The sequence below is a fragment of the Bacillus rossius genome, chromosome 2 (genome assembly GCF_032445375.1).
Source record: "Bacillus rossius redtenbacheri isolate Brsri chromosome 2, Brsri_v3, whole genome shotgun sequence".
NCBI classification, from domain to species: Eukaryota; Metazoa; Arthropoda; class Insecta; order Phasmatodea; family Bacillidae; genus Bacillus; species Bacillus rossius.
Window position 1 is genome coordinate 85,155,228 of NC_086331.1, and position 13,922 is coordinate 85,169,149.

A 13,922-nucleotide genomic window follows, 5' to 3' on the forward strand; every position below is an offset into this window, starting at 1 on the left:
GAAAGAATTATTACCCATCCCATATCAGTCACTGAGTCAGCAGAAGGCAACCCGGCTCGCAGTTGTACCACCAGAAGATGCCTTAGTGCTCATGCCATATTTGAGACCCCAGTCAATGTGGGGACCTCTGGCCTCAGCAAGTTTGCCACTAGGATGCAGCATGGCACAGCAAAGCCAATCTGACCAATACTGGGGCCAATGCCGATGAAAAGAATGCTGCGAATGAAGGCTGGATGCATGCAAAGAATGCCCATCCTGCTGCCAGTACTGTCTGATGGTCGAGTATCAATGGCATGCCATGTGCCCGACCAGGGCTCCCTGGTGGAGAATAGACCGAGGGAGAATGTATGACTGTGGGAAACACGCAATAGGTTGTGATGATGCAGCTGACCACTACCCCTTGAACTATTGTCCAGCTTTAAAACAGGACCAGCCACCTCACCAGCCGACGCTGACAGAACTGGCCTGCACCACCATGAGCCACCTCGCCATGGGTTGCTGAGAAGTGCTGCTGCTCACTCATTGTCTTCAGCATCCCTGCTCCCAACTGCAGTATTCTGTGACCAGCCACTCTGCCCACCTGAGGCCGATGAGGCTGGCTAGCACCACCTCGAGCTGCCTCACCCCGAATTGCGGCGAGTGCTGTTACTCATCTGGCATTGTAGGCATCCTCGCTCCCGAACTACGTGACCCTGTGACCAGCCGCCCTGCCTGCCTGATGCCAGAGGGGTCGGCATGCACCAACACAAGCAGCCTCGACCCAGGTAGCTGGCGAGCACTGCCGACCACCACCACCTACGATCTTGCTCCAAGGTCCATCGCCCAAACCTGCACTCTCCTGCCTAGGGCCGACTGTGGTCGGAGGCTGGGAACATCATCAGTATCCCAGACAGACAGCCGGTACTAAACAGTGGATGCTTTTGGTGGACACAGTGGTGACCCACAACTACATAGCTGCCCACATCATTCTCTGAGGTGGACCTGATATCTAAGGTGAGGAACATTCAGCTGGCAACCAAAGGATCCAACACATTCAAAACTGGGTGTGCGAAGGTAAGCATCAACATCAGGGACTATGTAAACAGTACATACACCCTCATTGTGCAGTACCTCCCTGATGAGCTTATCCTGGGATTGCCATGGCTGATCCAGAAGAATACCAACATCGAGGTTGAGGCAGGAAAATTGCATTTCGGGACCTGAGGATGTTAGACTTTGTACGGTGTAGAACATCGGCACCCATCCACCTGGTTAAACCCCATATAGCTGGTGGATCTCAGCCAGGACATACAACCAGAATATTGCCCTCTTATAAACCCAGTCCTCAGCCAACAACCACATATGTTCACCATCGGCTGATAGGCTCGCAAACGAGTATCACCGAACTATGTATCCCGATGGTTCTCCATGTTCCCCCATTCGTCAAGCCAATGCGGTTCAGGCCCCGGGAACTCATGGCAATCCAAGAACAAATCACAGAGATGCTCGGGGATGAAGTCATAGAACCAAGCATGCTCTACTTTGCTCTATGGCTGCCGGTACGATGTGAGTCAAAACAATGACTTTTTAAAATTAATTTTACTAGGTTATAATGCAGGCAACTAAAAACTCTAGAAATAAAAACGCACAATATTCAAGTTTCACAAATTTATTATATAAGTACCCAAATACATATTAGGTTAAGGCATTAAGCATTTTCCTCAGCAAAGTCTTTAATACTGCTAAAACTGCACCATTGACTCTGGGTACTGTCTCATTGATTCCGGTACCAACTGGTTCGCTGGTCTCGGGCTCAGGTGTACAGATATCCGACTTGTCATCTTCGGCAAGGACAATTTCGGTGAGACATGGACGGCGATGTCTGCGACCACGGCTGCACCTGGGCATTGCCTTGATGCATGTTGAGACAGGATCACTTACTGAACAACGACGAGATGCACGAATTGGGGCGTCTGCGTGGATGCATCGCAGGATGCAACAGGTTGCAACACATCCAAGTTTAGTGTGCATCTGCAGACGAAGCGACTACTTCTTCGATGCTGGCTGGATGGATTTTGTGCGGTCTCGTGTGATAGACAGCACAGTTTCCAGGTTCGTAGCAATATAGCAGCTGCTGAGTCGGTTCGTAGGACACAGGAAAGTGCGAAAACCACTAGTGGGAGTGCCTCCATTGGGTTTCCGTATATGTGCCCAGATATCCGGCATCCCAGTAGCTGTACTCGACACTGCTGAAGCTAGGTCTCATGCTCACGTACACATTAGCAGGATGAAACGAAAATATCTTCTTGTAGATCGGACGAAATAATACACAACATGTATATATGCAGGCTCTACTCACACTGCGAGTGCACATTTCCGCATTAGCTGCGAGTTTATACAAGCACACAGTTACACTTAAGTCTCTCTTTATGACTTGTGTAACTAGTGGATATTTAGTTTCAAAAGGCTAAACAAAAAGAAAACAACGAGGTGTGATCTCGTCTAGGTATAAGTACCTCAATGTTAATTCACATTTTAATTATTTTCACATTAAATTTGTATATGTGATAAAATTAATGACAAATATATTAAAATTATTAAATTATATTCACATAGATTTAAAATTACATTATCTAAAAATGGGCCAGCCCTAATTAGAAAATACATAATAACCATTAAGTTTAATTGGACATAATTAAAATGGAATCAGAAAAAATAAACAGGTTAAGTTTTACAATCCCAGTGTGAGCACTTAGACTGATTAAAGTCCTGGAAGAAAAATTTCTGGTGTTCTGATATTTTCAACGTCGTGAACTAACTGTTATTCTGAAGATATAAAAAAAGCTGAAGGACCAGAGTTTTGATGTTCGCTGGCCGAATTGAGCTTTTAATGAGGTACAGGGTGCCTTAATCGTCCTGATTTCTGGAGAAAGGACTCGAGGGTGGTGTTTTTAGGTCTGCATCCGGCCCTTGGACAGTGTCATACAGGGAGATGGCTTCTAACGTCAGCTAGGGTGCAGAGCTCGCGAACACGTGGTTGTCGCGGACGTTTCCATGATTTAAAAAGATAGAAAATATTATGAAGTATTATTAACAAAGCTTGACTACTTCTGCGAGGTACGCAGACTGACTAATTTCTAACTACTAATAGTTGTAGGGATCACAACCTTTGCCTAGCAGATTACATTTTTGAACAACGACCGGAGTGAAATCTTGATGTGCGTCTCGCCGACGATACGGCGTGGTCCGTCTGCTCTCGCGGTGCGAAGTAACTTTGGGGCGGCAGCGACTCGTAATTAAAAGATGAAGTCGATCAAATGAAAGGGGGGAGACTTCGGCTTCCGGACCGAAATGTTCCGAAAATTTCCGAGGGGTGTTCGAGAAATACTGACTTCGATATCTCGAAGTTGGTGGTACTGGCCGATGTCAGCACGACCTACTGAGGGGTGTCCGAACCAAGGAGAGATCGACTTACACGAGGCAACTGCTAAAGCATTGGGCTTATGGAGGGAACTAGTGCAGTGCTCTGATGGCTTGGAAATGAACTACCAGGCACTGTTTATTGCATGAGGCGCCAGGGGGCATGAATTTAGCGAACGTTCAAACACCCAGGGGAAATACCTAACTTGTAACCTTGCCACGAGAGGGCTGATGCTATACATTTGGGGAATGATAGGTGTTCTTGAGATTGGACCGGGATTGACGGCCGGCCATTGAACTGGAACTGTTTCCCTGGAAAGGTTTGGGGGGGGGGGGGGGGGGGGGGGGGAATTTGAAATGGGCTGCTGCCAGTGGGAAAATCTCTCGGCAGAGGCCCGTGTCATGCCGGGGAGGAGTTTAAGATGAGCCGCGGGTGTGCCGGAAATCGCTCGCGTAAGGCTAGCTTTCAGAACCTAGCTGCTTTAATAGCTTGCAGGACATATCACTTCTTGTCATGGCTCGGAGGAGAATTACAGGCGACGGATGTGCACCAAGGTGGGGTTAAAACGATAACACTTGCTGGGTAATTAGATGGTTGACAAAATTAGATTTAATGCTGGGAAAGATCGGGGAGACTGGCCTGACAAAGATTTAACGGGACTGTATAAGAGGTGGAAAAATTTAAGTTCTTGCAGCAGAAAATGACTGGTGACATTATTTTTCAAAATTCAAATATAGAATTGTGCCAAAAATATTTATTGGCGGCACATACTCTCCACCGAAAGGCAGAGCCTGGGTAAGCAACCAACACATTAATGAGAAGTTTGAGAACTGTCCTACTTACCCGGTACCAGAATCGACTAAGATAAACTACTACAAAATGTGATGAGCTGGGTTGCTAACATTAATGCCTTGCTTTGGCGGTAATACATTATAAAGGATATTAATCTTTAATTGGGTCCATTTGAAACACTTTTCAGTTATTTAAAAAAATTAAATTTAAAGAAAATGTATAATTATAAATATGTATTTAAAGTTATATTAATGAAATAAGATTCATCACATTGATTTCAGATATTGGACATTGTGTAGGTCTGGTTGGGGAATGGATGGCATGGTGGTCTGTGCGAGCGTAGTCGCAGAGTTGGATGTGTTTGTCTGATGTAGGGTTGAAATCTGCATGCCAACGACCACAGGGGAAGTGTGGAGTTCTGGGGTGGTCTGGAGCGATGAAAATGCTGTTGGGAATTGGTTGTAGGGATCGAAAATGGCTGCCGGGTTAGGTGGAATGTACATTGGTTGGGTGAGGTGGGAGGGGTGCGCAATGAGTTCGGGAATAGGGCGAGTGTAGGTGACCTTGGTGACTGTCTGGGCTACCGGCCTCGCGATAGAAGTGGAGGGGAACCACATGTGGGTGGATGGGTGACTGATAGTAGGGATTGCAGGAGGACTCGGGAATGGGACTGAGGAGAAGTGAACTTGGAGCAGCGATGATACTGGTGATAGTAGTAATGAAGACACCGGAGTGACCTTGGGCTGTAGTGCTGGTATTTGTGTTTGTGAAACTGCAGGTTGTGTATTGGGATTGGTTGCTAAACTAGTGCTTGTTCAAGGCATTTGTTTCTGGGGATCTGGAAATATTTCAGTACCCTCAGAGGATGTTTCTCATAGTGTGGTGAGTTTGGTTCTCAACCTAGTTGTGAAGTCGGGGATTTGTTGGTATTTGTCTATTTATTTCCTGTAGACACCGTTCAATTTATCTGCTGATAATATGGACAGGTTTTTGAGTCTAGTGGCGATGTGGTTGAGTCGCGTGAGGATTCGTAATACGTTTGCTTTATTTGTCTCGTTGTGCAACCCATTAACATAAATGGTAATGTCCTGAAATTTACTACATGCGATGTTAAACTATTCTAGGGGGTCCAAGTTTCAATTCCAAGTAGCTGGCTGCAATTGACACTGAAAAATGGCTCTAAGTTGGTGTGAGCTTTCAGTTTTAATCCAAAATTTGTGCGCTTGTTTTAAGGTGCCAGCTAATTTGATAGTAATTATTGTTACAACATATAATATTTATGTTAAAGCTCACTTATTTTAATTTCAAGTTTTTAATAGTCTTTAACATAATATTTGTGATAATCTATTGGCAAGAAAATAATTGTAACGATTTGTCTGTTCACAGCAGAAGAGAGCGAAAGTGTTGAAAACTTATCCCAAGTATTACCAGCAGTAAAAAATCATAATGATTATTGTAAAAATATTGGGTTTTAAAATTATGTCAATAAACCGTAGCTGATCGTACTCCTTGCTATAGTTAGAGGATATTGTTACACACCCTAACAAGCGAGTAACACTTTGGTGCTGATCGAGAGATCGTAAACTGAGTAATGCCGGGGAATCGCTCACCTATGTCCTTAAAAAAGCATCCATTAAAGTAGCCGATAACCCCATTTTATTTGTAAGTATATCATAATGTTTTACGTTTTATTATTTATTTATTTATCATTATCAGTAAAAATATATAAAAATTTCTAAGGTTGTTGTAGATTTCTTTAATTGAGGCCCTAAAATTAAAATGGTGTAATTTTAATTATCGTAATAAAACACATTCAAGTTTTTTATTGTAGACAAATATATCTACAACATGTCTCCTTTGAATTTACTGTTGTCAGCCATACTGCACCTAGTGAAAGCAAAATCCACTAGACACACACAGTAGTATAGGAATGGAGCAACGAGCCCTGTAGTCGGAGTGTGGTGTCGGTGTCGGTGTACACCATCTTGGATTGTGACATCACAGTGGACATATGGATGACCTTGAATTTGACCTTGACCTTTGACATTGACCATTGATGTGGACCTTGGACCTTGACCTTTAAAAATTGACCTCTACCCCAGTGGCAATTTTGGATACACCATTTTGTTTCCGCCATCTTAAATTCTTGAACTTTTTGCTATCTTTGAATCGAATGCTCCAATTCCTAAAAATGCAATTTTTGTCATGGCCACCATCTGAAAAAAATCGGTATTTTTATACTAGAAATTCTGGTAAGTTTTTAAAATTAATAAATAAAATTTTAATAAAACTTTTTGTCATCTTGGAATCGAATGCTCTACTCCGTAGCATTGCACTTTTCGTTACAGTCGCCATATTCAAAATACATAATTTTTATGCTAGATAATTGATCTAAAATTTAATATTAATAAACAATTATCCTGATTAGATTTTAATAAAAAAATTATCAGATTCGAACCCAGCGAGGTCAATAGATTAAAAATGGCGATGGATCCTTCCTCCTCGGAAGCCAATGGCAGATTGACAACCCACCACAAATTCCAAGGAATATATTGCTACAGCCAGTATGACATTATGGCGGACATCTTGTTTCTGTCTGCTGGAGGTCACCATCTTGAATCCAACATATTGTTTTCGTTTTCTAGAGGGCGATGCCGCAATATTAATTAAATTTTTACGTGTTAGAATGCAGGAATTATTTATTTTCAGGACGCCCGGCATCATGTTGCTCATATTGGCCATCTTGAAAATCAGTAATTTTGAAGCTTAAAGTTCGGAAAAAAATATCAAAAACATAGAAAAATCACTTGTTACAATAACGAATGATTTGATCAACTCACTTCAATCCTTGATCAATATAAAAATGAAAATTTAACTATAATAACCAAAACAATTGACAAGTCCGAGAAATAAAAACACAACAAAATTACAAATATAAATAAATTAAACTATTTCTGGAAGTACTACAACAACAAGGAAATTACTTACTATCGTTTCTCGATCTGCATCTACTACCCACGAATTAAAGCGAGATTGGAAGCCCCACCACTTGACACAGGATAGTCCATATCTTCATTTGAGAAAATTTTCCACCAAGTATGTATCAAGATACATTGTAGGCTAAATCTCTTCGGCATTGAAGCCACCACGAATAGGCTTGTAATCCAAATAGTAGTGTATAAATGTTCTCCCGAGCCAATGGTTCTGGATGTGGAGGTGGAGCTGACAAACCTCTCTGTCATCATGCAGCCATATTGGATTGTGACATCACGGCGGCCATCTTGGATGACCTTGACCTTGACTCCGGCGGCCATTTTGGTTACACCATCTCAGATCTGCCATTTTGCTTTCTCGAACTTTCTGCCATTTTGAATTACGATGTCACTGTTGTAAATTATGTAACAGCCACCATCTTGAAAATCCGTAATTTTTATGCTAGAAATTTGGAAATAATTTTAAACTTATAAATAAATTATTTAATCAAATTTTACTAAAAAATATTTTAAAATGCACTTACATCGTGAATTCCATGGTTCAAACCTGGTGAGTATAAAATAAAAAATGGCGACAGATCCTTCTTCCACAGAAGCCACCGACAGACTGACCTCCCACCACTTATGCCAAGGTTTATATATCACCAGCTAGTATGACATCATGTCGCCCATCTTAAAAATCTGTAACTATCCAATTTTAATGAAAAAAATTCTAAAATTAAAAAAAAATTATCAAATTTTAATAAAATATTATTTAAACACACTGTTACACATTTTGTTACTCCCGACATATTGGAAATGTATGACATAGACTAATCGTGGCATGTTTTGTTACAGTAAACATCTTGGATTCTAGATTGTTGCACTTTGCGTTATGCTCGCCATCTTGAAAATCCGTAATTATTATGCAAGAAATTTGGGAAAAACTTAAAAATAAAAAAATTTAACTAAACAAATTTTAATAAAATAATATTTGAACACGCACTTACGTTCTTGGTTCAAACCTGGTAAGGTCAAACATAAATTAAAAATTACATTAGATCTTTCCTTCGCAGAAACCACTGACCGAATGACTTCCCACCGCTAATGCCAAGATATATATATCGCCAGCTAGTATGAGATCATTACTGCCATCTTGTTTTCGTCTGCTAGAGGCCACCATCACATTTTCGTCTGTTAGAGTGCGCTACCACCATGTTAGTTTAATTTTTACCTGCTAGAGTGCAGTAATAATTTTTTATTACTGTGGCATCGCCATCTTTAAATTTGGATGCCATCTTGAATATTCGTAATTATTTAGTTAGAAATTCGGGAAAAAATCCAAAATTTATTAAATAAATTTGCAATTAAAATACTGATTGGTTCGATCAGTTACTGTCCTTGGTTCGTTCCTTGGCCGATGCAAATATTTTAATATTATGTAAAAAAATCCTTACATAATAAATCATGTTCATAATCCTGAAAATAGCCTAAGTTCCACATAAACCAGCAGTCAGTAAGTCTTTATGTCCGCCATCTTGAAAATCTGTAATTATGTAGCTAGGAATTCGAGGAAAAATTCCAAAATTCATCAAAAAAATCTCTCGCTAATATAATGTTTGAATCGATCGATTCCTGTCCTTGGTTCGATCCTTGGTCAATACAAAAAACATCAGTTCTTTTAAAAGCATAATAATTTAATTTAAATTATCAGAAAAGTTATAGGTTCGAAAAATAAAGCTACACAAACTCAAATAAAAAAAATGAGATAAATTCTACAAATACAAACAAGTAAATTACTAGCGTTTCTCGATTACTACAGTTTTCTTAGAAGACGAAGCGAGTCCTTTGCGTGCCCTGACATATATTTTCGAGTCAGTTATGTATAACAGTTGATTAACCAGGCATGTCTATTCAGTAGCCAGACATGTAATCGATGACCATGTGCATTGAGTTTGTGGCCATCATGACCAGTAATCAGCTAGGCACATCCAGTCTGTGGTTAGACTAGAGGTGAGAAAAATTATCGTTTGTGAACATAAGAAAACTACTCCAACTGTTTCAACTGTTATGTTGTAATGTTCAAATTTCTAAATGGTGCATGATAATACAAAATTCTATGCGGAAAAAGTCGTGGGCAGCAGCTACGTATAGTTATAGGTATAGGGCTATGCATGCTGATTTTTCATATACTGCATGGATGCGAACATGTAAGAATAATCTATCTTACTATAATAAAACAGTAGTTTTTTTTTCTGTCCGTCTGTCTGTTTATACGCGGTGTTCTACACAACTACTATACGAATTTTAATGGGGTCTTGGGTATAACAGTCAATACTTAATTATTTGCCTTCAATGCAGTTACCTTATTTCACGTCCAGCGAAGCGGGCGGGTTCGGCTAGTTCTACAATAAATCATCAACGCCCTTCAATTTAAGTTTTTTTTCGAGATCGGAAAAGCCATGAACTTAAACTCGTTCAAGACAAGGAAACTTTTTGATGTAATGCAGAACACTCTTCTTTAGATTAGTAGATCCATCGTTGTCCTCTAGAGTGTAAGCAGGCTAAGCATCACGTACGAAGATGATGGCCGGACTAGAACTCACATATTCCTGTATCCTACTCCCTGAACACTACTTGACGAAAAAAGTAAACGCTCGAATGAATGGCTATGCAAATATTACCATGGCCTGGAGTGGGACGAAAGTAAACTTCCGTACCACCAAGTGAAAATTACTCTAAATGCTTTGCTACTATAGAATCCAGGTGGAATCATTTATGTCGCTGGAACCGAGCAGAAGAAATGGCAGAGAAAGTTTTGCGATTAAACTACCAAAATTGTAGACCTGCAGACCGTCTATGGTTGTACTTTCTTGCGCAATCTTAGTGCAATGTATGGCGAGCAGACACATGATAAGTTTAAAAAAGTGTGTTGTGCTGCTAATTAGTATTTTTGGCACAATTGTAAATTTGAATTTTTGAAAAATAATGTCGCCAGTTATTTTGTGCTGCAAGAACTTAACTTTTCTGCCTCCTGTACACTCCCGTTAAATCTTTGTCAGACCAGTATTCCCGATCTTTCCCGGCATTAAATACAATTTTGCCAACCATCTAATAACCCAGCAAGTGCTATCGTCTTATCCCAACCTAGGTGCATGTCTGTCACCTGTAATTCTCCTCCGAGCCTCGACAAGAAGTGCTAGCTATTAGAGCAGCTAGGTTGTGAGAGCGATTTCCGGCACGACCCGGGCCTCTGCCGAGAGATTTTCCCAATGGCAGCAGCACATTCCCCCCCCCCCCTCCCCCTAAAACCTTTCCAGGGAAACAGTTCCAGTTCAATGGCCGGCCGTCAACCCCGGTCCAATCTCAAGAACACCTATCATTCCCCAAATGTATAGCATCAGCCCTCTCGTGGCAAGGTTGCAGTTATTTCCCCCAGGTGTTTGAACGCTAGCTAAATGCCTGCCCCCTGGCGCCTCACGCAATAAACAGTGTCCGGTAGTTTATTTCCATGCCATCAGAGCACTGCACTAGTTCCCTCCATAAACTCAATACTTTAGCATTCGCCTCGTGTCCTTGTTTCGGACACCCCTCAGTAGGTCGTGCTGACATCGGCCAGTACCACCAACTTCGAGATATCGAAGTCAGTATTTCTCGAACACCCCTCGGAAATCTTCGGAACATTTCGGTCCAGAAGCCGAAGACTCCCCCCTTTCATTTGATCGACTTCATCTTTTAATTACGAGTCGCTGCCGCCCCAAAGTTACTTCGCGCCGCGAGAGCAGATGGACCACACCGCATCGTCGGCGAGACGCACATCAAGATTTCACTCCGGTCGTTGTTCAAAAATGTAATCTGCTAGGCAAAGGTTGTGATCCCTACAACTATAAGTAGTTAGAAATTAGTCAGTCTGCGTACCTTGCAGAAGTAGTCAAGCTTTGTTAATAATACTTCATAATATTTTCTATATTTTTAAATCATGGAAACGTCCACGACAACCACGTGTTCGCGAGCTCCGCACCCTAGCTGACGTTAGAAGCCATCTCCCTGTATGACACTGTCCAAGGGCCGGTTGCAGACCTAAAAACACCACCCTCGAGTCCTTTCTCCAGAAATCAGGACGATTAAGGCATCCTGATACCTCATTAACAACTCAACTTCGGCCAGCGAACATCAAAACTCTGGTCCTTGAGCTTTTATTTATATCTTCAGAATAACAGTTAGTTCCCGACGTTGAAAATACCAGAACACCAGAAATTTTTCTTTCATGACTTTAATCACTCTAAGTGCTCACACTGGGATTGTAAAACTTTACCTGTTTATTGTTTCTGATTCTATTTTAACTATGTCAAACGAAACTTAATGGTAATTTTCTAATTAGGGCCGGCCCATTTTTTAGAAAATGTAATTTTAAATCCATGTGAATATAATTAAAAATTTTAGTATATTTGTCAATCAATTTATGATATGTACAATTTTAATGTGAATAATTAAAAGTTGAATAAACATAGAGGTACTTTTACCTAGACGAGATCACACCTTGTTGTTTTACTTTTGTTTAGCCTTTTGAAACTAAAAGATCCACTAGTTACTCTAGTCATAAAGAGAGAGTGAAGTGTAACACTAAGAAAATTAACATGCAAAATTGTTCCAGCTATGATCGAAAAACTCGTACAAGAAAAGTGCAGTTAGAGTATTAACAAGATTGAGTTAGTAGACTTCAAGAGAATGCTAACATTAATAACGCCTCTCATAAAATTTAACTCATACCAATATGCAAATAAAATAAATTTCATGAACAAGTAAAAAAAGATACTATTACTCAGTCAAATAATAATAAGCTCTGAGACATCTGAGAAACACTAACAGGAAGGACGAACTTCTTTCTCTTTGGTGTCTGGCGAAGCCATCCTACTTTTGCGATCGTTAGTAAGCATCCCGCATCCCACTTAAAAGAAATAAATAATATTTACCTGCAAGCAACACATGGCGACATCTGTTGACAAGAATCGACACTACTTTAAACAAGTTATTTTGCATGAGATAAATTAACTCTCACCAGTGAATGGTGCTATTGTAGTCAGTTGGAGCCATGTATCCTCGAAGCCACGTAGCCTTTTGATGTGTCTTACAATATTTTTATAATTTGGAATTAAAATGAAACATTCATTACTCAGTCAAATAATATGCAATGAGACATCTGAGAAGCATTAACATGTAAGACGAACTTCCTTCTCCTTGATGTCTAGCGAAGCCTTCCTTATTTTGCGATCGTTAGTGAATATCCCGCATCTCACATAAAATAAATAAATAATATTTACCTGCAACCAACACGTAGCATCATCTGTTGACAAGAATTGACACAACTTGCAACAATTTCTTTTGCATGAAATAACATAACTCTTGCTAATGAATTGAGCTATTGTAACCTGTTGAAGTCATGTATCCTTGAAGCCTTGCAGTCTCGTAACTACGTAGCCATGTGTTCTGGAAGCTTCGTAGTCCTGTAATCTCGCAGATTTGTAACCTGTAGACTTGTAACTATATAGTCTCGTATCTCGTATCCTCCTAGTCACTTAGTCATAATGCCTTGGAGCCTCGTAGACTTGTAGCCATGTATCCAAATGTTGATGGAGCAGTTGAAGTCAAAAGACTTTTGGAGCCAAAGTCAGTTGGAGTACTTGGAGCTTTGGACCTCTTGAAGCATTGGAAAATTTAGAGCAATTGGAGCTGTTCGAGCTGTTTGAGCATTTGGAGCTGTTGAAGCATTTGGAGCTGTTTGAACATTTGGGGCATTTGGAGCTCTTGGAGCTTTGGAGCTGTTGGAACATTTGGAGCTTTGGAGCATTTGGAGCTGACGGATCTTTGGTAGGTGTGCACATTGCGTGTTTATTCCGTTTCCTGTGTGTTCTGTGTGTACTGTGTGTTCATTCCGCTTCCTTTGTATACTGTGTGTTCATTCTGTTTCCTGTGTGTACTGTGTGTTCATTCTGTTTCCTGTGTGTACTGTGTGTTCATTCTGTTTCCTGTGTGTACTGTGTGTACATTCCGTTTCCTGTGTATACTGTGCGTTCATTCCTTTTCCTATGTGTACTGCGTGTTCATTCTGTTTCCTGTGAGTACTGTGTGTTCATTACTTTTCCTGTGTTTACTGTGTGTACTGTGTCTTCATTCCGTTTCCTGTATGTACTGTGTGTTCATTCCGTTTCCTGTGTGTACTATGTGTACTGTATGTTCAGTGCGTTCTTTTTTTGAATGTGTGACGTTTCGTTAAATGCACATATTCAAATCTGTAGTATCTCTGAATGTTTACTATTCCAAAACCTCTTTGTCTTGATAAATCTTTTTTCGGGGATTCTTGGTCCTCTTGTAGCGTAAAACATGTTACGTTGATTTAATTTTATATAATTAGCTGACGACGAAGAAGGTAATGAGGTTCGGAAATGACTGGTTTATGTCTGACATTGTTCATGGCCCGGTCTCGCGGTCCAAAGACGATTGGTCTATATGTATGTATGTATGGCTTTGTACATAAACGTTTTAGAGGTTATTCTAAGTATCGTAAAACTAGAATTTCATATTAGGCTTATCGAACACGTATTTAATTCGTCGGTCAGATATATTGTCTTGAGTTGTTCTTAGTAGAGTGAATGATTAATATACTCCGCGAAAGGTAATGGAAAACAGAATATAAAATTTATTTAATATTTAGTTACACTTGCCACTGGTCAAGAATCAAACCGAGGACAGGAGTCCAT